We start from the raw sequence: 26837 nt of genomic DNA, 5'->3' as shown, positions 1-26837 counted from the left end.
CTGAATTTGTTCCTGGCTTCTGCTCCTATTGGAGCTTGCTTCCAGTTTTTTTTTAATATGAAACAGGATCTCTCTGTGTAGTTCTGTCTGTCTTGGAACTTGCTATGTAGACCAGGCTGGCCTTGAGCTCATAGACATCCTCTTGCATTGGTTCCTTCAGCTTTGCTGACTGAAGCATACAGCTTTCTTTTGGACTGATTTCACTCCTTTTATGTATCTCTCCTTGGCAGATATACTATGGATCTGGCATCTCCAACATCTTGGCGTCTCTAATGCAACCCAATGGTCTTGCAAGGCCCCCTGCTTTCTCTGGGCCTTCATACAGGGAGTCTCCTGCCACACACTTACTGACCTCAGTGGCTCTCTGATGCCATGGGAGAAGATTTCCATTATTCTTGATTCTTTCTGACTCTAAAATTAGCACCATGCCGGCAACATTGTCTAGTTCAGCTTCTTGCTTTGGATGGACATCAGTTCCTTGAATGACACTTATAGTGGCTTTTGTATTCAGTTGTTTTCTAGGAGCTGAATATTCATTTGGTCTTTTTCTTATAGAAGTTGGAAGTTTAGTTGTCTGGAATCTTACTCTGAGGACCCCTTTCTTTTTGTTCCAACACAGATTAGGCTTATCATTAATGATGTTAATCTTACCAACAGTTATGGCCTCTCTTAGAGCACAACACTGATTGTAACATTAAGTTTAGTGTTTTTAATCTCTTTATATTATACATTTTGTATTTTTCTGTCCCATTTGTTCATTTGCATTGTAGATCTCCATGAGTAACCAACCATGTGACAGTAACCATGTAATTAATAACCATAAACATATTCACTACCAGGATGTCTTTTGTTGCTGTTTTTAATATACATTTTTTCCTAATTTCCTTCCTTCCTTCCCTCTCCCTTTCTACCCTCTCTCTGCCTGCCGTGCTCCCAATTTACTAAGGAGATCTAGTCTTTTTCTCCTTCATAAGTGGATCCATGTATATCTTTCTTAGCGTCCTCTTTGCTGTCTAGGTTCTCAGCAGTTGTGAGCTGTAGACTGGTTATCCTTTCCTTTATGTCTTATATCTACTTAAAAGTGAGTACATATTGTATGTGTCTTTCTGGGTCTGGGTTACCTCACTAAGTATGTTTTTTTCTAGTTATGTGCATTTGCTTGTAAATTTCAAGATGTCATTATTTTTTTTAATCTAGGATGTCTTTAAATATACTAAAGAAATTAGTTCATTGCTTTTAAATTTAGCCCAGGCAAGTTCTTCGGGCAGGTCCAGAAAACAGCTACATTCTTTGTCTCACTTTGTTCTCTTTGAAACCTCTTAAGGACTCCATATTCTGCATTGTTCTCAGCACTACTATCTTCTAAACTCTTACTAGTACTTCCCACTATGCACTGATTATAGTGTTAAACTGATTTTCCAGAACAAAGTTCCAAAATCTTGCACATTCCTTCAAGAAAACAACCTAGTCACATTATTCACAGCAATACTAACTCCTGGTATGAACTTCTCTATAAGTGATTTTTTTCTGTTGCTGTGATAAACACTATAGCCAAGACAAATTGAGTTAGGCAGAGTTTATTTTGGTTCCCAGTTCCAGAGGTTAAGAGTCCATGATGGCAGAAAAGAGGCATGGTGGCCGTGTGCATACAGGGCAGAGAGAACTGTCAGAAGGAGGGGCTTTAATCACTCAAAGCCTTTCATCAATGACATTCTACTTCAGCCAGGCCACACAGAGCTCCACCAGCTTGGGGCAACTAGGGACAGTGTCCAGATCTGAATTATCATGTCTTCCCATAAATAATTATCCTGAGTTCTAAATAATGGGAGGGCACTGACTTAAGTCTGCTAATTAATAAAAATAAATCTAAGATTTGTTAATGATAGTTTGACCTCGAGGGAGGTGTGGGCTTCTGGCTAAATTTGCAATACTCAGCAATTCTGAAATAGCCAGGAAGGAAAAAATGGGTAAGGGATACAAAATAACAGCAACAACAACAAAAAAATTAAGTTCCCCAAATCCTAAATTACACTGCTAAAGAACTTGGAGTGCAGCAGAAAGGAAAGGACTCCCTGCAGAATATAATTTACTGTTCCTAACTTCTACAATTTCCTTTTCACAAGGTTTTTTTCTTGCTAGGTCCTGGTTCTTGCAATCTCATCTTAAGTGACATTTCAGACAAAGGTTATTGATCAATTTCTGGTATGAGGCACTGGTGATACTGCACCCAGGGAGTGGTAAGGTGGACACAGATCACAAGCCACGAGATATATAGCACTGCAGGTTGACTTAACTGTGAAGCAGACTCTGACATATGAGACTAAGTTTAGACCAAATAAGCAGAAGCCTTTATGCATAGAAGTCTTGAAAAGAACCCACCAATATCATCCCATTCTATTTAAAGCCAGGATATGTTTATTTGTATATTTTATTATTTTAGTCCATCTCATTATATGCCTGTGAGTGCTAAGATTCCAAGTATGTACTACCATGTCCAGTATTAAGTAATATTGTGTATTGTGTACTGAATCAGGTGTAATGCATATTGGGAATTCTGGAATAGGCAATTCTTGGATGGTAATGAGGAGAAAATGTGGAAAAAAGATCTTGCCTCCAAATCCCCCAAAAGTTTTTTTTAACAGAATTATTATGGTAATGCTACCTATAGATTTTCAAGAGTACCTTTGAAAAGTTGAAGACTCCATTATTTAGAACAAAAGGAATCTCTGACTAGCAAGTGTCTATTGTAGTTGGGATTTGGGGAAGTAGGAGATTACAAAACTAACTGAGCATCAGGTATGTTTTGTGGCCTGTGGTTGGGGATATTTGAGAACATTTCCTAAATGGAAGGATTGTTCAATATGAAGGCTAGATGGCTTTCTGTGTCCAACCATATTCTAGAAAAGAAAGGAAATGAATTGTATGCTTTTTTGCAGTTAAATGGTCACTATGGTCAATACTGGTGTTGGCAGATGGGGCGGATAAGGCCAAGCTAATGTGGTCAAGTTAGGTCCATTTAGTGTTTTCATTTTTCTGATTCTTAGTTACACATGTGAGAATACCTTGTATGTTACTCTGAGAAAGCTTGAATATGATTGAAAAATTTGGGGGATGAGTGTCATGATCTTAGAGGCTTTTAAAGGATCAGTCTGAAGTGTTGATAATTGCCTACTAGGGATGCAAGAGTGAGCATTGGAGAACAAGAGAAACAGTAGGAGCACAGACCAGGGTGGGAGCAGAGGAGGGAGGATAAGGAGAGGATATGCCTCACTCTGAATACAATTCAGAGAAAGATACAAGAGGATTTGCTTTAATTTTAAATTAGGAGTGGGATATGAGAAGAGAAGAAATCAAAAAAAGGACGTTAGTGTTTTTTCATGTGAAAGGATGCTCATTTTTTGAAAGGGGAAACATGACAAGAAGCAGATTTGGAGCAGGAAGTTAATTCAAACTTTAGTTTCACACATAATAAATTGGAAATGACTGTATTCAAATGAAGATATTGGATGGATATGTGGATATACAAATTGGGAATTAGGGAAAAAGATTGGGTTCAGAGATGAAAACAGGAATCTTTAGCATACATGTGACATTGGGAAGATAATAAATAATTTCTTTCTCTTTATTACCCAGTTTTTAGAAGAATGTGTTTATTTCTTAGCATCATCTTCAGATGACCAATAAATTATTTTTCTAATCTTTTTCATCATGAACTCATGAATTGAAATATATGCAATATGAGGTGGTTGTATGGTTCAGTGGTAAATTACTTGCCTAGTATATGCAGTGTTCTGGGTTCCAACCAAGATTGTCAAAACAAGCAAACAACATACATAGGTGCATGCATATACATAGGTATGTCAAATTTTCCAATGTGTCACTATGCAATTATAATTCCCCCTGATGTTCAAATCTTGGACTAGTAGCAGTCCCTGCACGTGGACACTTGAATATTTTTCATACTCACAGCACTGCTTCAGCTTCCTTATTTCTTAATGTGACACTATACCTCAAGCTTTTCTTGTTCACTTCTTACTCTAGATTTTTAAGGAGCCTTTATTTTTTTTTCAGAGTGGGAAGTTGCTTGAATGCCACAAGCTGGAAATTTTTGTTTCTGTATTGGTCATTGTTTCTATGCTGTTTCAGTCTTAGAGCTTTGAAACAGGTCCTTCCCCCCAATAAAATGTATTCTGAGTTTATATAAAATGTTCCTTCAAATTCATAACTATAGGGTTTTATTTAACCTCTTTAATATGAAACTTGGATTTCTGTTCATTGTTTCATACCAAAAGTTTGGTCCCCAATCTCACCAACATGTTACCCGAACAAAAGAGCCTCAAAACACCATCCCCGTCATTTCCAGCACACAATTGCTACAAGGAATTGAAGATGTTTTTGTATTTCCTTTCACCTTTAGAGTGTATCCCAGTAGGGATATATGGGTAAATGATTGTATTTAAAAATAACTCAAAATAATTATGTTCTGTGTGACTATTCCACCAATTTGACAATTAGTTTCTTATGACTTTCAGTTTTTAGCAATTGCTTCTTAAAAATTTAATTTTGTTTTTTTATATGAAGTAGAATAGATGATTTCAGTAAACAGTATACAAAACAAGATATATTCAGAGAAGTCAAACATCCATCCTGACTCTCCTTTGTTCCCTCTACTTTATATGGGTAGTTAAAAATGTTTTGTTTGTCTTTTGAAACATCTATTGACAGACATTTCTCTGTGGTGCTTTTATTCATTTGTTTGTGTTTCTGTTGTTTTGTTTTGTTTTCAAGACAAAGTTATGCCATGTATCCCAGGCTAGCTTTGAGTTTACTTCATGAGGCTGAAGCTGGCTTCAAACTCCAAGGAATCTTATTGCTTCAACTCTCAAGTGCTGGGATCACAACCACACACAGTGGCATCTAGCTCCTACAAAGTTTGTAAACAAGGTCATTATCTGCTTTGGTTCTGAACTGTCATTTCAAGGGTGATGAAATGCTAACAGCTTTGGTAAATAGCTCCAAAGTGTCTCCCTTTGGAGGAGAGGTAAACATGCTTACTGCCGCCCAGCATCAGAAACTCTGACTGTATAAGCTCTGGGTTCCTTTCCAGTAGCACAATCTACCATGTGTACATGTATCACCTGATCTTCATGTCACCCGTTAGGAACTGATTCAGATGCTGATTCTCAAACTGTTGCTTTTCTTGTGAGTAAAAAATTACTTTGTCACTGACTCAAGAATCTTGTGCCATCTACCAAAATCCATGATGTTATGTTGTGCTAATTTCTTACAAGTAAAATAAAGCCTCAGACCCTTCAAAGTTCTTGAAAAAATAGGTATGTATATATGTATATATTCTACCCTATCCATTTCTAAAACAAATGAGGGTGTTCTGTATATAATGGTGATGGGGAACCTCCTGCATCCAATGACCTTTGAGAGGCTGGACCATGTTGGACATGGCCTTGGGTACCAAAAAGGTGTGGGCCTGCTCTCTCTCTCTCTCTCTCTCTCTCTCTCTCTCTCTCTCTCTCTCTTCTCTCTCTCTCACCTGGATGCTGGGTTTTGTTCCTGTTTTCAGTTCATACAGAGGTCTGTTATCTGTGAGTTCCCCCTAAGTAAAGAACCCCTTTTTATAAAAAAAATTCTGAGCTAGCGTGGGAATACTTTATTCACGTTCGCCTTCATCTGGCACCTACTTGCAATTATACCAGACAGTAATCTTGAAACGCAACCATCATTTTACTTTTACAGGGTCTCATAGAAAGAACATTGCCACCATGACAGCTGGAAGTAATTTTAGAAGATGATGACCCTACTCCCAACAAAGTTTGTCCTCAGGGTTAGGGATATCAGTTAGGGATTGATTATAACTGGCATAGAATTGGGGTGGAAATTTTGTAGGCTCAAGGATCTCACAAAAAAAGGAAATTGAATGGAATAATAGGTAGATGAGTGTGAGCTTACTCACACTAATAATAATTGTGAATAATAAAATGAATACTTGTGAGCTATTATTTATAGATAATTTATATTGGTATAGATTTTTATATATTGATATAAATTCAAATTATATTTGCTGTATTGAATATGCTCCTAAATCCATTTACAATATTTGTACACCTATGCGAAGTTATTTTGTCAGATTGTATGCATGCATGTTTCTACCTCTGTTTAAGACATTTTGTATATTGATACAATTTTATGATATATTTATCATATTGCAATATACATTTCTACCTCTGATCAAGGTATTTATATATTGTTTACATTTTGAGGCCATTGTCCTCATTTGCTGCACAGTTGTTTATAGATTGTTTAATATTCTAATATAAAGTCTTAGTCTTTAAGTTATACAGGTATTAAGAATTATAGGTCAATAGTCATCCATATTTGTCATACTTATAGTTACACTAATTAGGTTCTTTAGATACATAGAAATTGTACTCTGCATAGATAGGTAATCTTCAACCACTTCAAAGAATTGTAGAATATGGCATTTAAATAACTTAGGGTTCTGTTGATGTGAGACACGACTGCTTCTGGCAGCACCGATTTATTCCTGAGAGAATGTTGAGCATCAGAGACACTTCACTGAGAGCTTGTTTTCTTCTTGCAAAACTGGCCTTTGGGCAAGGAACTGCAGGTGCCTCGACCACTGACAAAATTCTCGATGTCCAGACTGGACAAGCAGGATACAAGAAAATAACCTGTCAAATCATGCCAAACCATGGTAAGATGGTTTTGAAATTTTCCTGCCTCTGAAAATGGTCTGTCAGTTATGCTAGACCTTAGCCAAAGTTGGTTGCTCCAATGTTGCAAATGAGACTTTGTGTGATTGCCAGGTAGCCAATTGTCTCTATCATTTACTGCACATTTTGGAAGTTGATTAATTGCACTTCCTGCCTACTCAAGTATGGGGTTAAAGTCATAGTTACTTTCCTCATATGACTTAGCCAAGCCATTTATAATACAAGACTTAGATTCCTTATGATAGGATAATTATTAAAATATTTAACATATATTTCTTGCTTAATATTGTTTATGCTGGTTTTAACTCTAATATTTATACTTAATATCTGTTCTTAATATATATAATTTTGTTTTGGGTTTGGAACTCTCTTAATTAGACAAAAGAGGGAGGTGATGGGGAACCTCTTTCAGCCAATGGCCTTTGAGAGGCTAGACCGAAAAGGTATGGACCCGCCTGCTCTCTTTCTCTTTTCTCTCTCACCTGGATGCTGGGTTTGGTTCCTGTTCCCAGTTTGTACAGAGGTCTATGATCTGTGAGTTCCTCCTAAATAAATAACCCCTTTATTATACTCAATTCTGACCCAGTGTAGGAGGGATTGCTTTATTTGTGTTCACCTTCATAATTTGCTCCTTTAAAATGCAGGTCATGGGCTGGGTATGTAGTTCAGGTTGGTAAAGTATTGGCTAATTTTAGATCAACTTGACACAAGCTAGAGTCATCATAGAAGGAGCCTCAGTTGAGAAAATGTCTCCAAAAGATTCAGCTATAAGGCATTTTCTCAATTAGTGATCAACGGTGGCAAGACAGCTCATGGAGAGTGATGCCATCCCTGGGCTTGTTGTCCTAGGTTGTATATGAAAGTAGGCTGAGCAAGCCAGTAAGCAGCACCCCTCTATGGCCTCTGCATCAGCACCTGCCTCCAGATTTCTGTCTTGAGTTCCCATCCTGACTGACTTCCTTCAGTGATGAGTAGCAAAGTGGAAGTCTAAGACCCTTTAATTTAACCCTTTCCTCAACTATCAAGATATTTCTTTCATTTTCCTCCCTTTCCATCCCTTCCCCAACTTGACCATCCTGTTTTCTCATATTCTTATGCCCCCTCTCCAGTTGACTCAGGAGATTTTATCTATTTCCCCTTCTAAGAGCAACCCATGTGTGTCCCTCTTTGGGTCCTCCTTATTACCTAGCTTCTCTAGGACTGTGAGTTATCCTTTGCTTTATATCTAGTATCCACTTATGAGTGAATACATATACCATATTTGTCTTTCTGGGTCTGGGTTACCTTATTCAAGATGATTTTTTTCTAATTTCACCCATTTGCCAATAAATTTCATGATGTCTTTGCTTTTTTTGTTTTTGTTTGTTTTTACAGCTGAGCAAAACTCCATTGTGTAAATGTACCACATTTTCTTTATCCATTCTTTAGTTGAGGGGCATCTAGGTTGTTTCCAGGTTTTGACTATTATGAATAATGCTTCTATGAACATAGTTGAGCAGGTGCCCTTGTGGTATGATTGAACATCCTTTGGGTTTATGGCTAAGAGTGAAAATGCTGGGTTGTGAGGTTAAATTGTTTATCTGGTCTTGATTTCACTTTGGTAAGTGGTATCTATTAAGACAATTATCCATTTCTTTTAGATTTTTCCAATTGTGTAGATTACAAGGTTTCTTTTCTTCTTCCTTTATTGTGTGTTTTTAGATGTGGCTAACCTCTTTAGAATGGAGTTTTCCTTTTAGTACCTTCTGTAAGCCAGGATTAGTACATAGATACTGCTTAAATTTAGTTTTATCATGGAATGTCTTATTTTATCAATCTTTTGTGATTGAAAGTTTTGCTGATATAGTTGCCTGGACTGCCTGTGGTCTTTTGGAATTTGTAGAACATCTGTCCAGGCCTTTCTGACTTTTAGAGTCTCCCTTGAGAAGTCAGGTTTCATTCTTAAAATTTTACATCTATATCTTACTTGCTCTTTTACTCTTACAGCTTTTAATATTCTTTGTTCTATATGTTCAGTGTTTTTCTTATTATGTGCTGAAGAGCATTTCTTTTCTGTATTGCATGCTACTTTGATATGCATTCCCTTCTTTAGGTTGGGGAAATTTTCTTCGATAATTTTGTTGAAAATATTTTCTGTGCCTTCAAACATGTTTCTTATCCTTCCTCTACTTCTATTATTTTTAGATATTCTCTTTTCATATTGTCCCAGGATTTTTAAATTTTATTGTGCCAAGATGTTTTTAAATTTAACAAATAACATTTCTTTGAATGAGGTATCCATTATTTCAATTATGTCTTCAGTGTCTGAGAGTCTCTCTTTTTTCTCTTATATTCTGTTGGTGAGGTTCATCTCTGTATTTCCTGTTCAAGTCCCTAAATTTTTTCACTCCCATATTTCCCTCAGTTTGTGTTTTCTTTATTGAGTGTATTTCCACTTTCAGATTTTGAACCATTTTATTCATTTCCTTCCACTGTTTGTTTGTGTTTTCAATGATTTTGAAAAAGAGATTTATTCATTTCTGCTCTAACAACCTCTATCATATTCATTAAGGGTATTTAAAGATCTTGTTCTTGCGATTCAGCCATGCTGCAGTTCGCAGGATCTACTACATTTGTCAACTGTTTTAAATGTTCATCTGAAATCATGTTTTCTTTACTACATTGAGCATTTCCTCTATCAGAGTGGAAACTCTGACTCAAAGCCATCCTTTTCCAGCAACTGATACAGAGCCTGACACACAGTAGGCACTCAACCAAAAAGAAGTGTGATGTTCTGGGGGATGACTCAGTTGACAAACTGTTTGATATTCAAGCATGAGAATCTGAGTCTCATTCCCATCATCCACTGTGATCCCAGTGCTTGGAGGTAGAGACAGAAAGATCCCTGGAGCTCATTGGCCAGCCGGTTTAGCTAAATTGGTGATCTTCAGGTTCAGTGAGAACCCTGTCTTAAAATATAGGGTAGAGGGTAGTTGAGGAAGACACCCACCCAAGGCTGTTCTCTAGCCTCCACCCTTATATGCACAAGCATACACGCAAACACACACAGTTTAGAATGAATGAAGGCATGCATGCATGAATGAATGACTGAGTACTTTATGAGAGACCTACCTGAACAAATTCCTTGATTAGTGAATTTTTTATTTTTGGAAAATTCCTTGTAGGAAGTTAATTTATAGTGTGTGTCTAGGATGAAATATATAAGGTTTGATAATACATATCTCAAGAAACTTATGTTTTATTTTTGAGAGTCAGAAGGATTCTTTTAACTTGGGAAAGAATAACCTCCCCATTTGTTTGAGTGCGTTTTCATGCATGTGCACTTACACATGTTCCATTTATGTATGTCTACATGTGTGTATTTTAAAAAAAGAAAATCTAAGGAATTAGAAAAATCCAAATACTTGATAAAATATTAGAAAACTTTATGAACCAATAAATTTTCCAGCATTTAAGAAAGAAAAGCTTAGTATGCAGTCCAATGTTGAGCCATTCTGCCAGCACTCTTTTGTTTTGTGCTTAAAGTGCCATGTCATGCTGCTCCTAGGCAAGTATTAGATGTAATCTATTCAGGTTTCATTAAGGAATACATGTCCTGCAGCATGCTTTTCCATTCAACAACTCAGACAGATAAAGCTTATAGCTACTGTGGACAAGAAGACCTCCTGCTTGTCAAAAGTGTAGCAAGAACCCAATAATATTTAGTACTACTCTTTTGAATTGGTAGGAGTCTATGAAGGAGTAAGTGGGCATAGTGGTGTAGAAAACAATAGGAACACAGGAAATAAGTAGGCACAATTAAGTCAAGGAAGAAGGAAGGATAATATCTTGACTCATGGACTATTGATCATTTCTGCACAGGAAAAGATTCCGCTAATATACAATATGGTCCTTGATAAAAATAATAAATGACCTAGGCCTAGTTATGGCGCTTTTATAGCAGAATTTTTCTGGCTTAATCAATTCTTTTCATAACTAAGACTCTTTTCAACTTACAGCACATTAAATAGTTATTTTATTTTGTTGGTAAGTATAATTAATATCTTCTAAAAGAAGAAAATACAAAGAATCAACACAGTAGACACAACACAAGTTATTGTCTAAACAGCCACCAATGTTAATCCCAAATAATACTGCTGGTTCACCTATGTGATCTTTATTTTGTCTGAACCCTAGTTTCCACAGCCATAGAATGGGAACAATAGTAACTAATTTCTAGAGTTATTGTGATTAATAAAGGAATTTGAGTTTTCTATCCAAGATACTCTTTCCATATCAAAGCACCTAGAAATCATGGATGAAATATAAACTCCCAAGAAAGCTTCTAGGATCCAGAATAAAATAGAAACTAAAAATCAAAATGATAGGTAAGACTTCAAATAACTTAATGGAATTTAGAACTCTGATTCTTTGAACTAAATTTCTTACTTTTAGTAATTGTGTTTGTGTGGTAATGGTTATGTACTCCATTGCCTGCATATGGAGGTCAGGGCACAATCTGCATGAGTCAGTTCTTTCTTTTTATAATGGGGAATTCAGGGAACTAACCAGGTCATCATCAGTCTTGGCTTTTTCACTAACCCTTCTGATTCTTTTTAATTTTTGGAGACATGGTCTCATTATGAGGTACTTCATTGCCAGAAACTCACTATGTAGACCAGGCTATCCCAGAACTCACAGAGATCTGCCTGCCTCTACTTCTAGAGTACTACTTCTAGAGTACTGGGACTAAAGGTTTGTACCACCAAGCTCTGGTCCTCATTCTGATTTATTTATTTATTTTTTCTTTTTGTTTTTTGTTTTTTGGATATTCAAGACAAGGTTTCTATGTAGCTTTTCAGCCTGTCCTGGAACTAGCTCTTGCAGACCAGGCTGGCCTCGAACTCACAGAGATCTGCTCGCCTCTGTCTCCTGAGTGCTGGGATTAAAGGTGTGTGCCACTACCTCCTGGCCTCCTTTTTAAAATATGTGCACAAGGATACAAAGCACAGGAGCCACAGCTAGGGTTGGTGTCCAAAGTGCAACTTCATATGAAATGAGAACACTCTAAGAATTTTAGCCTAGGGAAATGTACCAGAAAAACAATCTGCTAATGCCAAGAGGAGAAAATGACTGTTGTTTGTCTCAGTTTCCTTGAGGTGGATAGATGAAATAACTTCTAAATATTTATAAATATAAGCTTGTCTTCAGGTGTGTTTGAAAATCATAATTTTCTCATTTATTATCTTAGTTTACTCACATTTCTATAGCAAATTGTCTAATATTGGTCAATTTATAAATAACAGGAATTTATTACAGTTTATGAGCCTAGGAAGTGCAAGATAGAAAGCACTCAGTAGTTTAGTGTCTGACAATAACTCCTATCTGCTTCCAAGATGGCATCTTACTGTGTTTTTGAGAGGGTGAATATTGTGTTCTTACATGTTGGAAGGGATGAATTTCCCCCCTCAGTCCTATGTATTTACTCATTTATATTTTTTATGATGGGTTTTCATGCATTACAGGTAGGCTTCAAGCACCCTTTGTAGTTGAGTTAGGCCTTGACTTCCTGATTCTCTTCCATTTACATCCAAATGCTGAGAATACAGGCATGTACCATTACATATGGCTCTCAATTCTTTTTATAAGGCAGTAAACTATTTATTTAGTTGCTGCAGTTGAATCTAGGTCCTCAAGAATTGTACCACTGCACTTAGCCCACACCTTTTCACTTATCATGACAAGGCCCTCATAGCCTAAACATCTCCTCTATTTTTTACATTAGGGCTTAAATTTCAGATGAATTTTGGAGAGACACATGCATTCAAACCATGTTTGAGTGGGACTCCTAGCATACATTTTGGAATGTTTGAGTATAACGTTCCATTTCAAGCCCCCTCCCCTGGCAGTTGCCTCAGTCCAAACCCTATCGCTGAAAAGCCCACCAAACGGTGATCCCTCCCCAGTGAGGGTCAAGACCACTTGTGGGGGCTATTTAAACTGTCCCCCAGAGAATGAAAACGTGGTCTTTCTGGTTCTCCTTTTCCATCTCCCTGGTTTCCCAGTCTTCCTCCCCTGGGAGCATGAAGGACCACCCCACTGGCATCCATTAAACATGACCTTTTTCTGATTTGGTTTGATTTGGTCTGATTTGGATAATTATGTCAGCAGAGAGGCTTATCAGGTCATAAAAATTTTAGACATAGCACCTATGAAATTCAAAAGATAGATGTCCTGGGTTTATGATTGTTATGATCGTTCTTCTCTTTAAGAGACAAGCCACGCCCATTCCCTGCAGCCCCTCCCTCCCTCACCATCTTGGCCCCTCTTTGTCCCCTTCTCTTCCTTCTTCCTTCTCTCTCTCTGTTCTCTTCTCTCTCTCTTCCCCTTCTTTCTCTCTGTCCTCTTATCTCTCTCTCTCTCTCTCTCTCTCACCCCCCTTCTCCCCCTTTTTCCCTCCCCTTCATAACCCACCTAATAAATATTTAATTCTATTCTGTATGATGTGCCTATGCTTCCCACCCACTGCCTGCCCACACTGCTTGCCACCAGAACTTGCACCTTTGCCGGGAACTTGCACTTTCCCGGGACTCACTGTCTGCCGCCACCAGGATTCTGCATCAAGCTACCAGGACCCGCTGCGGCCATCTTGGTTTGTGGACCCGCCGAAAGCTGCCAGGACCCATGGCAAAATCATAACATTTGGTGCTGCATGGCTGGGATAGGCGCTCCTGCCTGGAACTCCTCTCCCAGGTTCAGGATCCTGAACCAGGGTTTTTTTTCTTCCTACTCCCACCACTGGCTTCCTGGCTGATCAGTGAGTCTCCCCTGTTCTGCTACGGTTGCTTCCCTTAACTGAAATTGTGTTTGCACTGATCCGGGCTTAGTCAGCCAACTCTTAGCACTGTACACTCTGTGTAGTACATTCGACTGGGGATCCAGGGTCCCTCAGATTCTTCATCTTTTGTTCCATTTCTTCTCTTTTCTTTTTCTTCCTTTGCCATAAAAGGCTGCTCGGAGCAGCCTCTGGTCTCTGGTTTCTGAGTCACCCGACCAGATTCAGCCAGGCCATAACACCCCACCCACAGTCAGAGGATGCTTAGCCACTGGTCCTGGGTGTTCATGCAGATTTGCATCCCACTTATACAGGGAGATATTCCCATTATAGGCCTTGAGGTGCCACTGTTTCGTGGGTTTTCACGATTTTGACTGTAAATAGCAACTATCCATGTTCTCCAGCTTTTTTTTTAATTCCAGCCGTGGCATGGTGCAGTTTTTTTGGTTCCAGCCTTTTGTTCCTCTCTGCAGCTTGTGGTGTGGCATGGCTGTTCAGCGACAGGGCAGATCACGCCTTTAGGTCCCTCTTGTTAAGCTTAAAATCCTTACAGCTCAAAAATTGTGCCTTTTTTTCATACAACATGTGGCTGCCACCATTTTGATTGGGGTCAGGTGAATTTGTCGCCATCTTGGCTGAGGGCCAGGTCAGGTGACCAAGTTCTGTCATCTTTACTGAGGTATTACCTACCTGGTTTCCCAGTGTTAGCTTCATTATATGGGTGATCTTACCGCCATCTTCACTGAGAGCCAGGTCAGGTGACCAAGTTCTCCCATCTTTACTGAAGTATACCCTGCCTTGTCCCCCGGTTTTCACTAAATTCCTCTTGTTGACTCTGTTACATGTGTTTTGCACAGTGGCATGTGTGTGTAATAATTGTTCATTACATCTCATTTCAGGCTACAATATCAATAAGTCTCATATTTTAAACTGGTATGTACTTTTAATTCTCTCATATTTAATCCAAACTTCAACCCTCATTTAAAATATATTAAGCTGTTCTCTGTGAGTATAAATCTTACCAGTTAAGAGCCAGTACAGTCATGCTCAGACCCAACCTTGCAGACAGATTCTATATTGTAGTTGTACCTAATAAACAGCCCTCAACTGCTCAGAGATCTGGGGAATGTGATATTTAAATTTTTAATTATTAAAAAACTTTTCCTAACAAAAGGAGACAGGTTGACTCCTAGCAGCAAAACTCTACTTCCTCCAGAGAAAACAGAAGACAAATGGACACACAATAATGTCCATCTACACTGGACAAAACTACCTTTCATCTAAGCTAAAGATCCCCTGGCGTGGACAGAATCACTGGAATCGACAGTCTAGCTGCTCAGGTCAAGGTAGGCCTGTCTTCCTACAAATTTCTTAGCCCACAGGATCTTCTGGAGCCTGGCAGGCCCTGTGCTAAACAGCAAAAGGCAAATGCGACCTTCAGTGACAACAGAGGACCCTAAAAGAGTAACTCTGGGTGCCAACCAAGTTCTCTGTCAATTTTTAAATCTGTAACTCAAGTAAAGTCTTATCCTTCTCAAAGATCTCCGATATAGCTTGATAGCTGAGAGATTTTGCTAGTTTAAAAGAAAACAACCCCACCAAACAAATTTCAGATCAAATTTCTCTCTTATGCTGCCTTCCATAGTCTTAAAAATACTTTTCATTGTACAAAAATATGTCACAGTCATTATACAATGTATGTGTCTAAAACTTCTGTTTTCACAAACCCAAAAAATTCTTGTGAGTTCCAGGGAGCTGAATTAAAGAACTCACCTTAAACTGATCAGATACATCCCCCTCAATTCCCTAGTCCTAATTTTTTCCTTAATTTAACTTTGTTCTTTGTTCTGCCAATACCTTAAACAGGTGTAAGAGACACCAGACATTTCCATGCCACAAACACCAGGCAGGAGCAAAGAGACCAGTTATGCCAGGATGTGGCCAGCACCCAGCCTTCTCAGGTTCCCCCCCAAAAGACGATGCCCACAAATAAGCCAGAAGCAGTCTTGAGAATCTGCCGTTCCAATTCCATCAACCTGTGGTGTCTAATCTCCCACTTTTTATTATAAAAAAGAGCTGGGAATGTTATGATTGTTCATCTCTTTAAGAGACAAGCCACGCTTTTTTCGGGGCTTAAATTCCTCCATCTCAGCCAGGGTGGACGCTGCGGGCTGGGACAGGCGGTGAGTGCAAAGGGAAGGGAGTCAGTCCCTTTGTTCTGATCGCTGGCCTGCAGCAAGCTAAGACTGCAGGCAGGGAGACTTCTGACCAGCGAGTGGCTCTGATCCTGTACCAGAAGATACAATGGAGGAATAAGTGTGCTGTTCCTGACCGTCACACAAGTTCGGTTAGGGAACACACAATATTCCCGCCATCCTTATCTCCCTGGCTACTCCAAAGGGGCAGCTTCCCCCAGCTAAACCCTCTCTCCTGCTACGCCATCCCAGCTTTCTGCCTGGAACCCCAACCCTCCCCTCTCCCTTTTTCGGGGCTTAAATTCCAACATCTCAGCCAGAGTGGGCACCGCGGGCTGGACAGGCGGTGAGTGCAAAGGGAAGGAAGTCCCTTTGTTCTAATAGCCTGCCTGCAGCAAGCTAAGGCTGCAGGCAAAGTGATTCCTGGATAGCAAGGGGCACTAATCCAGTAGAAGAAGACCCAGCGGAGGGAAGAGCCATTGGAGAGCATCTGAAGGAAGAGAAGGGCAGGCGCCAAGGTTAGAATTCCTCCAATAATCTGAAAAACAACATGAAAACGCCAGACCCCAGCGATCTTACGACAGAAGGACTTGAGCACCCTATTCCGGAAGAAGTGGAAAACAGTGTCATTATAAAAGCAATAGAGTCTCTTAAACAGGTTATGAATAACTCTCTTAAAGAAATAGAAGAGAAATTTACCAAAAAGATGGAAGAAATGAGTAAAGAAATGGAAGACAAATATAACAAAAAGTTTAAAGAAATGAGTAAATTCGTAAATGATACCCTGGGAAACCAAGAAAAAACAATCAAACAGGTAATGGAATCAGTTCAAGAATTGAAAACTGAAATGGAGGCAGTGAAGAAAACACAAACCGAGGGCCGGCTAGATATGGAAAATCTAGGTAAACAAACAGAGACTTCAGGAACAAGCATAACCAATAGAATACAAGAGATAGAAGAATGAATCTCAGAGTATGAAGACACCATAGAGAAAATAAAGGCCCTGACCAAAGAAAACAGCAAATCCAACAAATTCTCATCACAAAACATTCAGGAAATATGGGACATAATAAAAAAACCAAATCTAAGAGTAATAGGAGTAGAAGAAGGAGAAGAATTGCAGATCAAAGGTCCAGAAAATATATTCAACAAAATTATAAAAGAAAACTTTCCCATCCTAAAGAGTGATAGTCCTATGAAGGTGCAAGAAGCATACAGAACACCGAATAGACTGGATCAGAAAAAAAAATCCCTTCGCCATATAATAATCAAAACACAAAGCATTCAGGTTAAAGAAAGGATATTAAGAGCTGCAAAGGAAAAAGGTCAAGTAACATATAAAGGTAAACCTATGAGACTTACACCAGACTTCTCTATGGAAACCATGAAAGTCAGAAGGTCCTGGATAGAGGTACTGCAGAAACTAAGGGACCATGGATGCAAGCCCAGACTACTATACCCAGCCAAGCTTTCATTCACTATCAACGGAGAAAACAAAATATTCCAGGATAAAAACAAATTTAAACAATACGTAACTACTGATCCAGCCTTACAGAGAATATTAGAAGGAAAATTACATCCCAAGGAATCCAACATTGCCAACACTGCCTACAATAACTCAGACATCTAGCGACCCTTCACTAGCACAAACCAAAGAAGGAAAACACATACACTCTACTACCCAAAAAAAAAATGACCGGAGTCAACAACCACTGGTCATTAATATCTCTTAATATCAATGGACTCAACTCACCTATAAAGAGGCACAGACTTAGAGATTGGATATGAAAACAGGATCCAACATTCTGCTGTTTACAAGAAACGCACCTCAACCACAAAGACAGACACCTACTCAGAGTAAAGGGGTGGGAAAAGGTTTTCCAAGCAAAAGGACCTAAGAAACAAGCGGGTGTGGCCATTCTAATATCTAACAAAATCGACTTCAAACTAAAATCAATCAGAAGAGATGGAGATGGATATTTCATATTCATAACAGGAACAACTCATCAGGAAGAAGTCTCAATCCTGAATATCTATGCCCCTAATATAAGGGCACCCACATATGTAAAAGAAACTCTTCTAGAACTCAAGGCAGTCATCAAACCACACACGCTAATAGTAGGAGACATCAACACTCCTCTCTCACCAATGGACAGGTCATTCAGACAGAAACCAAACAGAGAATTAAGAGATTTATTGGAGGTATTGAATCAAATGGACTTAACAGACATCTATAGAACACTCCACCCAAATAGGAAAGAATATACTTTCTTCTCTGCAGTTCATGGAACCTTCCCGAAGATTGACCACATACTCTGTAACAAAGCAAACTTCCACAGATACAAAAAAATATTAGTTACCACCTGTGTCTTGTCAGATCACCATGGATTAAAATTAGAATTCAACAACAATGCTACCCCCAGGAAGTCAACAAACTCATGGAAGTTGAACAGTCAACTACTAAATCACCCCTGGGTCAAGGAAGAAATAAAGAAAGAAATTAAAGTCTTCCTTGAATTTAATGAAAACAAAGACACAACATACTCAAACCTATGGGACACTATGAAAGCAGTGCTAAGAGGAAAGTTCATAGCAATAGGTGCCCAAATAAAGAAAACAGAGAAAGCACACATGGGAGATTTAACAGCACACTTGAAAGCTCTAGAAAAAAAGAAGCTGATTCACCCAAGAGGAGTAGAAGACTGGAAATAATCAAACTGAGGGCTGAAACCAACAAAAAAGAAACACAGAAAACAATCCAAAGAATCAATGAATCAAAAAGCTGGTTCTTGGAGAAAATCAACAAGATTGACAAACCCCTATCCAAACTAATCAAACGGCAGAGAGAGAACATGCAAATCAATAGGATCAGAAATGAAAAGGGGGACATAACCACAGACACAGAGGAAATTCAGAGAATCATTAGATCTTACTACGAAAGTTTATATGCCACAAAGTTGGAAAATGTAAAAGAAATGGACATTTTTTTTGGATAAGTACCATATACCAAAGTTGAACCAAGAACAGGTGAACAATATAAATAGACCTGTTAGTCACGAAGAATTAGAAGCTGTTATCAGAAATCTCCCTACCAAAAAAAGCCCAGGACCAGATGGTTTCAATGCAGAATTCTACCAGAACTTCCAGGAAGAGCTAAGACCTATACTCCTTAATGTATTCCACAATATAGAAACAGAAGAGTCATTGCCAAACTCCTTTTATGAAGCTACAGTTACCCTAATACCAAAACCACACAAAGACACAACCAAGAAAGAGAATTACAGGCCAATTTCAGTCATGAACATCGACGCGAAAATTCTCAATAAAATACTGGCAAACCGAATCCAGGAACACATTAGAAAAATTATCCATTGTGATCAAGTAGGCTTCATCCCAGAGATGCAGGGCTGGTTCAGCATACGCAAATCTATCAATGTAATCCATCATATAAATAAACTGAAAGAAAAAAACCATATGATCATTTCATTAGATGCTGAAAAAGCGTTTGACAAAATTCAACAGCCATTTATGATAAAGGTGTTGGAGAGACTGGGGATACAAGGATCATACCTAAATATAATAAAAGCAATATACAGCAAGCCGACAGATAACATCAAATTGAATGGAGAGAAACTCAAAGCCTTTCCACTAAAATCAGGAACACGACAAGGCTGTCCACTCTCTCCATACCTCTTCAATATAGTGCTTGAAGTTCTAGCAATAGCAATAAGACAACATAAGGAGATCAAAGGGATTCGAATTGAAAAGGATGAAGTTAACTTTCGTTATTTGCTGATGATATGATAGTGTACATAAGTGACCCCAAAAACTCTACCAAAGAACTCCTACAGCTGATAAATACCTTTAGTAACGTGGCAGGATACAAGATCAACTCCAAAAAATCAGTGGCACTCCTATACACAAAGGATAAAGAAACGGAGAGGGATATCAAAGAAACATCACCTTTCACGATAGCCACAAATAGCATAAAATATCATGGGGTTACTCTAACCAAGGAAGTGAAAGACCTATTTGACAAGAACTTTAAGTCTTTGAAGAAAGAAATTGAGGAGGATACCAGAAAATGGAAAGACCTCCCCTGCTCTTGGATTAGGAGAATCAACATAGTAAAAATGGCAATTCAACCAAAAGCAATCTATAGATTCAATGCAATCCCCATCAAAATCCCATCAAAATTCTTCACAGACCTTGAGAGAACAATAATCAAGTTTATATGGAAAAACAAAAAACCCAGGATAGCCAAAACAATCTTATACAATAAAGGAACTTCAGGAGGCATTACCATCCCTGACTTCAAACTCTACTACGGAGCTACAGTATTGAAAACAGCTTGGTATTGGCAAAAGAACAGAGAAGTCGACCTATTGTATCGAATAGAAGACCCGGATACTAACCCACAAACCTATGAACACCTAATTTTCGACAAGGAAGCTAAAGGTATACAATGGAAGAAGGAAAGCATCTTTAACAAATGGTGCTGGCATAACTGGATGTCAACCTGTAGAAGGATGAAAGTAGATCCATATCTATCACCATGCACAAAACTCAGGTCCAAATGGATTAAAGACATCAACATTAATCCATCCACTTTGAACCTGATAGAAGAGAATGTGGGAAGTAATTTACAAGATATAGGCACAGGAGGCCTCTTCCTAAGTAGGAACCCAGTAGCACAGACAATAAGAGAAACAATGAATAAATGGGATCTACTGAAACTGAGAAGCTTCTGTAAAGCAAAGGACACTGTCAGTAAGACAAAAAGGCTGCCTTCTGACTGGGAGAAGATCTTCACCCACCCCTCATCAGACAAAGGTCTGATCTCCAAAATATACAAAGAACTCAAGAAACTAGACACTAAAACTCTAATTAACCCAATTAAAAAATGGGGTACTGAACTGAACAGAGAATTCACAACAAATGAACTTAGAATGGCCAGAAGACACTTAAGGTCATGCTCAACCTCCTTAGCGATCAGGGAAATGCAAATCAAAGCCACTTTGAGATACCATCTTTCACCTGTCAGAATAGCTAAAGTCAAAAACACCAATGATAGCCTATGCTGGAGAGGTGGAGTGAGGGGAACTCTCATCCATTGTTGGTGGGAATGCAAACTTGTGCAGCCACTGTGGAAATCAGTGTGGCAGTTTCTCAGGAAACTGGGAGTCAACCTCCCTCAGGACCCAGCAATTCCACTCTTGGGAATATACCCTAGAGATTCCCTAGCATACTACAAAAGCATTTGTTCAACTATGTTCATAGCAGCACTATTTGTAATAGCCAGAACCTGGAAACAGCCTAGGTGCCCCTCAATAGAAGAATGGTTAAAAAAGGTGTGGAACATATACACATTAGAGTTGTACTCAGCGGTAAAAAACAATGACATCTTGAATTTTGCATGCAAATGGATGGAAATAGAAAACGCTTTACTGAGTCAGGTAAGCCAGACCCAAAAAGAGGAACACGGTATGTATTCACTCATAAGTGGATTCTAACCATAATTAAAGGTGTTTGAGCCTATTATTCGTGATCCTAGAGAAGCTAAATAAGAAGATGAACCTGATGAAGATTATTTAGCTATCCGCCAGGAGGTAGGAAATAGTCAAGAGTCCCAGGTAACCTCGGGTGCATGGAGGGTGGGGTGGGAGGGTTGTTGGAAGGGGAGAGGGTTAGAGAGAAGGGAGTAGGGGAGAAATGGGGAAAACTCGGTTGACCGGGACGGGGGGGGGGGGGGGATGGAGGAAGGTTGAATATGGGATCAGGGAAGAATATATTTCAACTAAGGGAGTCATTTTAGGGTTTACAGGAGACTTGATTATGAAGGGGATCCCAGGTCCAAGGTGAGATCCCCAGATTGTTCTCTGGACAGAGGAGAGGGTGCCTGAACCGGCCTTGACCCATAACCATACTGATGAATATTTTTCTTATCACCATAGATTCTTCATCTGGCGATGGTTTGCGATACAGACGGAGACCCACATTGGAGCACCGGACTGAGCCCCCCAAGGTCCAAATGAGGAGCAGAAGGAAGAAAATGAAAAAGCAAATAAGGACTGCGAGGGATGCTATCACCCACTGATACAAGGGGTCGGATCTAATGAGAGTTTACCAAGGCCATTTGGACTGCGACTGAATGAGGAAGTGATCCAACCAGATTCTCTGAATGTGGCCGGATTCTCTGAATGTGGCTGGCCAGGAGTCTTTCTGAAAAGCCATTGACAATGACACTGGGACTTGTTTCCTCTGCATATACTGGATTTTGGGGATCCAGTCTGTTTGGATACTCACCTTCCTGGACCTGGAGGGAGGGGGGAGGAACTTGAACTTCCCACAGGGCAGGAAACCCTGACTGCCCTTAGGGACGAAGAGGGAGGAGGAGAGGGAGTGGGGAGAGTGGTTGGGTGTTGGGAAGAGGGGCGTAAATGGAAACTTTTATAATTTAATAAAATTACTTTAAAAAAAAGAGACAAGCCATGCCCACTTCCTGCAGCCCCTCCTTCCCTAACCATCTTGGCCCATCTTTGTCCCCTTCTCTTTCTTCTTTCTCTTTCTCTGCCCTCTTCTCTCTCTCTTCCCGTTCTCTTCCTTCTTCCCCCTCTCTCTGTCCTCCTCTCTCTCTCTCTCTCTCTCTCTTTTTCTCTCTCTCCTTCTCTCCCCTCTCACCCTCTTCTCCCCTTTTGCCTTCCCCTCCATAATTCAACTAATAAATATCCAATTCTATTCTGTGTGATGTGTCTCTCCATGTGCCTCCCACCTGCTGCCTGCCTACACCACTCACCGCCAGTAACTTGCACCTTCACCAGGAACTTGGACCAACACACTGACACATGTCTGGGGACCAGGTAGTGGGACCCCGTAGCAAGCTGCTCAGGATCCGCAAAAATCATAACATATGCTTGTAACACCTCATTATGGTGCTTTTAAGTCATGAACATATATGCATGCATATATATATATATATATATATATATATAACACAACAAAACAAAACAGCAAAAATGCAACTTCTTTGATATCTTACTAAGATAAGTTAAATTCAAGCTATAAAATGATCTGTTTTAAAACTTGTTTTAAATTTAATATTATTGATTTATTCAACAGACCTGAGGGCTCAGAAACATATAATGAAAAACCTTTTCCAATTGCATTTCATAGTCACACAATCCACTTTCCATGGGTGATTAGATTTATTGCTTAGTTAATATGGTGAAACACACACACATACACACACACTCAACAGTTACAATGTGACAAAGGACTTGAAAAAAATACATTAAAAGGTAATGAAAATAACCAAATAAACTTGACAAAAAGGTCCAAATAACATGTTTAGAAGTGAAAAATATAACACTTATAAGTGAAGAACTGCAAGGACACATTACTAATAAACAAATAAAACATACACGCCTAGTGAAACTTCAGAACTACAGACCATAAAACACTATAAAATTTCAAAAATCATACTTACCCCTGAAATCAGCAAGAAAGGAGAATAAAGAAGCATGATTCCACGTAAGAAAATGAGAATGTATAAAATAAAATAAGAGGGCAGAAATAATTCCCATGCCCTATCAGTCATGCTATATATCAACTACATTAATCAATTAAGTATAAAAATTGTGAAATGATTGTCTTTCTGTATCTGGGTTACCTCAGTTATCACATATACTCACTCATAGGTGGTTTTTAAACATAAACCAAAGAAAACCAACCTACAAACCACAATTCCAGAGAATTTAGACAACAATGAGGACACTAAGAGAGACTTACATAATCTACATGGTAAGTACAAAAAGATGAGATCTCCTGAGTAAATTGGGAGCATGGGGACCTTGGGGGAAGGTTGAAGTGGGGAGGGGAGAGGCATGGAGGGGAGCAGAGAAAAATGTAGAGCATAATAAAAATCAATAAAACAAAGAATGAAAAAAATTGTGAAATGAAGATTGAAAAACAATTCAAGTCTGTGCTATGCACCAGTGATATACATGCCTCTCAGAAAGATTGTAAATGAAAGCATAGAAAAATATATTTAGGTTGCAAGTGTTATCCAATAGAAATGTTATATAGTTAGTTAGAGTAAGGTAAGACAAAAATAGATGTTTTGGTGTTACAGAAATAGCTCACCATTAAATCTGTCTTTTATGTAAAGCAACTAGGAGAGGGTTGTCTGACCTAACAAGAATTAAATTTCCAAATGTCCTTCAATGATGCATATGTTAATGGCTTGATCCTCAGTCTGTGGTGCTTTTGTTTGGAGAGGTAGAACTTGCAGGTCATTGGACAGAAGAGGAGAGAGGAGATGAGAGGAGAGGAAGAAAAAGAAAGAAAGAAAAAGAAAGGAAGGGAGAGAAAGAGAGAGAGGAAGGAAGGAAGAGAAAGAAAGAAAAAGAAGAAAAGAAGGAAAGAAAGAAAGAGAGAAAGAGAGAAAGAGAGAAAGAAAGAAAGAAAGAAAGAAAGAAAGAAAGAAAGAAAGAAAGAAAGAAAGAAAGAGAAAGAAAGGGAGGATAAATAAATAGTGAACCCTGGTCTAGTGATGTGGCTCAGTTGGTAGAGCATATACCTGGGTTCAGGGCTCAATCCCCACCACCACATAAACCAGAAGTAGTGGCACAAGTTTGTAATCCTAGCTATCAGGAGGTGGTAGGAGGAGGATCAGAAGTTCAAGATTATTCTAGGCTACATTGTGAATTTGAGGCCAGCTACAATGATACCCTGCTCTGACTTGGGGGTCACAAGGAAAGAAATAAAAATGAAAGCAATTAATCAAGTACAATGCTTATCTTCGTTGCAATCTATCCTTAGGAAATGGTTTAGGACATTCAAGATCCAATCTATGGCATCTTACAAAATGGGGGATAATATAAAATATACTGTTGAGTAAAAATTGGACCCCCAAATCTGGCATCAGCACTGGATCTTTAAAATGAATTCTGAGGCAGTACAATTTTGTAGGACTGTGCTTCCTTCCTTTAAAAAACATTTACAAGAAAGTTTTAAGGAGAGCCTGGTACTAAACTTAAAGGATCCTACAGAATTGTCCCCATAGATGTAATTTTTAGGTTGTTTAGTAATTGCTGCTGACTCATTTGCTTGTGGCCCCAGATTTTGCATTTTCTCCTTTGATTAGCAATCTCTTACATTGTCAGCTGAATTTTGTGTTTTCTATTTCCATCCTACAGGGCAATTATAACTCATCTCTGGAAAGATCATAAGGGTGGAAAACAGGACAATTAGAAGTAAAATTCTTTTTTATAGTTTAATTCCTTTTCATTTTATTGGCTAGCTGTATCTTTCATAATAGGTTGAAGAAAATTAAAGTCTTAAAGTGTAATGTATTTCTCTGACACATTCTATTTATCAAGCTAAAATAAACTATCTAGATGGTACACATTCATTGACAATAATTAAGATAGGGGTTCTGTAATAGAAAATTCTATTCACAATTGAATAAATGTGTACATTGTATTTTCATTTTTAAGAGAGAAACTATTTTAAAATGCACCACTAAAAGTAGAATTGTTTAAAAATGAAATGACATTGCCCTAGCCAGGCTTTTCCTGGTCAGGCTTGGACTCATGTAGCATTAAGTTAACTGTGAATCATTGTGGGGAGAGACACAGAGACCCCTCCTCTAGAGAAGCTCATCCCCCACCCCCAGCCAGCCAAGATAGATTCTATCCAGCAATCCGCAAGGCGCTTGGCTGCTCCTGGCCGCAGCCCGTGAAGAACCACAGCCATGGCGCTGCATTGGGGTGTTCCTGAGTTCTGTAAAGCAATAAAATTTGGGGTGATTATTGTTAAAAAAAATGAAATGACATTACCTGTCTCCTTATCTAAATAAGCAGAATTTAATTTCATAGTGATAACATTGTTACAGTTTTATAGTGGCAATAATAGTGGACAAAAAGTTGAGTTATTCAACTTAGTCTCTCTTTCCCCCTCCCTTTTTCTTTCTTTTAAAAAGTTTCTGTGCATTTGAGACAGAGTCTCATGTAGCTCAGGCTTGGTTTTAAATTCATTATGTAGTCAAGAATAATCTTGTGTCCTGACTCTACTTCCCAAGTGCTAGGATTACAGGAAGGTACCACCATGCTCCATTTATATGCTATTGGGGATGGAATCCAGGGTTTCCTGTTTACTAGGCAAGCACTCCACAAATGGAGCAACATCCCCAGTCCTAAAGTAAATCTAACTGACATTGTTATGTGTGTGCACTATGCTGGGAATTGAACCTAGGGACTCACATATTCTAGGTAAATTTTTTGCCATTGAGTCATAGCCCTAGCTACACATTTTTTAATGAAAAGTATGACATAGGTATTTTTTATATGTAGCACTAGCAGGCCTTTGGTTTGCAAGCCACTGACTCTGTAATGCTCATCTGTTTCTTTTATCTTTAACATTTGATTTTACCTATGTATATGAGTGTATGTCTGTGTTTGGGCACTGGTAGAGACCAGAAAACAGTATCTGATGGCCAGCAGCTGGAGTTACAGGCCATTTTGAGCTAGCCATTATGGGTGCTGGGAACCAAACTCACGTTCTCTACAAGAGTAGTATGCATTCTTAACTACTGAGCCATCTTTCCAGTCCTTATCCAAACTTTTTAAGGAAAAGTGTGGCATAAGGTAATTTCTGGGCAGTTGATAGGTACAAATCTCCATGGATATATCTTGTTTCTAGGTCAGGTCCATTTAAAAGTTATACTGGCATTGGAGTATAGACAGTTTGTAATATTATTTTCATATTTTAGTCCCTCTAAGTTGCTCTGAGCAAGTATAAGTCTCTCTAGTCAACTGATTTGTGGGTGTGATTGATCTTACTAGCAATGCTTCCTTGCACAGTGTCTATTGGTCAGGAAATAAGCACATTGATACTGAATAATGTTAACTTATGGTGAATATTTATGAATGAACTTAACCAAAAAGATTACACAATATAAATGAGTTAAATTAGTATTTCCAATCCTAAGGCACAGAATAGAGTTAGAGCCTCAAAACTAGCACAGTTGCAATTAATTAATTCATTAGGAATTTTGAGACAGTGTCTCATACTATAGCC

This window comes from Myodes glareolus, chromosome X (genome assembly GCF_982192425.1).
Source record: "Myodes glareolus chromosome X, mMyoGla1.1, whole genome shotgun sequence".
In the NCBI taxonomy this organism is placed as follows: Eukaryota; Metazoa; Chordata; class Mammalia; order Rodentia; family Cricetidae; genus Myodes; species Myodes glareolus.
Note: the sequence above shows the minus strand (reverse complement) of the source record.